This window comes from Austrofundulus limnaeus, unplaced genomic scaffold (assembly GCF_001266775.1).
Source record: "Austrofundulus limnaeus strain Quisiro unplaced genomic scaffold, Austrofundulus_limnaeus-1.0 Scaffold139, whole genome shotgun sequence".
Classification (NCBI taxonomy): domain Eukaryota; kingdom Metazoa; phylum Chordata; class Actinopteri; order Cyprinodontiformes; family Rivulidae; genus Austrofundulus; species Austrofundulus limnaeus.
This window is the reverse complement of record NW_013952541.1, coordinates 727,917-729,957: the sequence shown is the minus strand read 5'-3', so window position 1 is coordinate 729,957 and position 2,041 is coordinate 727,917. Positions and strand designations below refer to the sequence as shown.

The window sequence follows — 2,041 nt, the reverse complement described above, 5'->3', positions numbered from 1 at the left end:
TCGAGTTCACCAGGGACACCTGGACAGGTCTCCAGTTCACCAGAGACACCTGGACAGGTCTCCAGTTCACCAGAGACACCTGGACAGGTCTCCAGTTCACCTGGACAGGTCTCCAGTTCACCAGAGATGCCTGGACAGGTCTCCAGTTCACAAGAGACACCTGGACAGGTCTCCAGTTCACAAGAGACACCTGGACAGGTCTCCAGTTCACCTGGACAGGTCTCCAGTTCACCAGAGACGCCTGGACAGGTCTCCAGTTCACAAGAGACACCTGGACAGGTCTCCAGTCTCCATCAGGGACACCTGAACAGGTCTCCAGTTCACAAGAGACAACTGGACAGGTCTCCANGTGAGTAATATACCACATTTAAAGTGACGTTTATAGTGAGTAATATACTGTAATTAAATTTTTCTTTGTACTAATGAGTAATATACTGGAGTTAAAGTGACGTTAAAAGTACTGAGTAATATACTGGAGGAAACGGTTGTTAGTATTCTGGTGAAACCAGTTCTCCTGAGCACACATGCATGGTGGATGTTCCATCACCTACACAGCTCGCTCATTCTTCCATCACCAGAAATCGTTTGAAAATAAGCTCATGAATGACGGAGACACAACCTGCTTGTCCCTCTGTTCACACTCCTCTTCCTCCTCCTCATCTAGACGGCATATCTCAGCCTCCATTGTTGCCTAATTAACCGTACAGATAATCGTCAGAGCTGCAAACCCTGGACAGGCCGGTGACTGCTGCCAGGGTGTCCAGAATCCTCGCCGCCGCGTCCAAAGCTGCTCCTCCTGTTATTGCCAGGGAGGAGACCGGCTCGGGACATGAGGACTGGCACCGGTACACAGATACTGACACTTTAGAGCCGTGCCAGCATACAAACCGAGCCAAGGCTTCTCCTGTCAGATGATCTGTGTTAGCAACTGTGACGGTGTGCATTCAGGTGTGTGAGAGAGTGTGTGTCTGTGTGTGTGTGTGAGCCGAATGTTCCCACGTTCGTCAGAGCAGATAAAGGGTTCAGACCAGGATTTTGTTCCTCGGCCCAAATGATTCACCAACGTGGAACAACGTGAGCATCAAACACCAGCTTTTATTCCTTCTTCTTTGGTTCAATTTAATCAAACAAACATCTGTGGCTCATTTATTTCAAGTAGGAAACAGATTTTTGGAGTGTTATTAGTTATTTTTACGCATTACAAAGAAATTAAACAAAACAAACAGCTCCGCTGTAGATTGTCTAAATCCCAATAAAAATGTTGGCTTTACTGGTCCTTAAAGGGATCTCAGACTATTGTCACATGTTGGCCTTAGTCTGTTATTTCTCTTTTTCACTCAATGTTGTTGTTTTGTAACATATGCTGTTTATTACTTTTTTCGCTTAAGCATGTTGCCATTTTGTTACTTATGCAATGCATTCTGGGTGGATTTTGATAATAGGTTGAAGATAAGCTAAAATGTGTGACAATGAATGTTCATATTAGTTTCTATGTTCTGCACAATATGTGGTTAAATTAGCTATTAACATAGCTAATATGTTTAGTAAATTAGCTATAGAGCTAACATATTACCTAAATATACATGGCATTAGCTAACAAGTTAATATTATTAGCATTAACCCTCAAGCTAATATCATTAGCTTAAAAGCTAACACCATGTGTGTGTGTGCGTGTGTGTGTGTGTGTGTGTGCAGTGTTTCCCCTACCATTATACAGGCGGGGCGGGCCCCCCCGCCAACGAGACGGCCCGCCCCTCTGAGAATTTCACGGCATGTAGTCATTTTTATTTAAATAAGTCCAGATCAAGTCGAGAGCTATTTTTTGCGACCCTCCATATCCACCTCTCGCCAAACTTGGGGAAAAAAGACGCCGCAGAGCGAGGCTGAGTGCTGTGTGTGGTCTTCACAAAGATAGGAAGACGTGTGTGTGCGCGTGATGAAAACTCTGCTTTTAATCACGTAGAACCGATGCGACAGCTTTGCAAGCTACTTTTTTTCTTTAAAATAAAATGCGGCAGGTGACGCCACAGCATGGTTACCT

General features: G+C 44.7%; 1 protein-coding gene across 1 annotated transcript in view; it reads left to right on the top strand.

Moving 5' to 3' along the window:
* The window catches only part of LOC106522908 (neuropilin-1a), a gene marked incomplete in the record, with an annotated part of 176,005 nt that overhangs the window by 136,787 nt on the left and 37,177 nt on the right, over window positions 1-2,041 (top strand).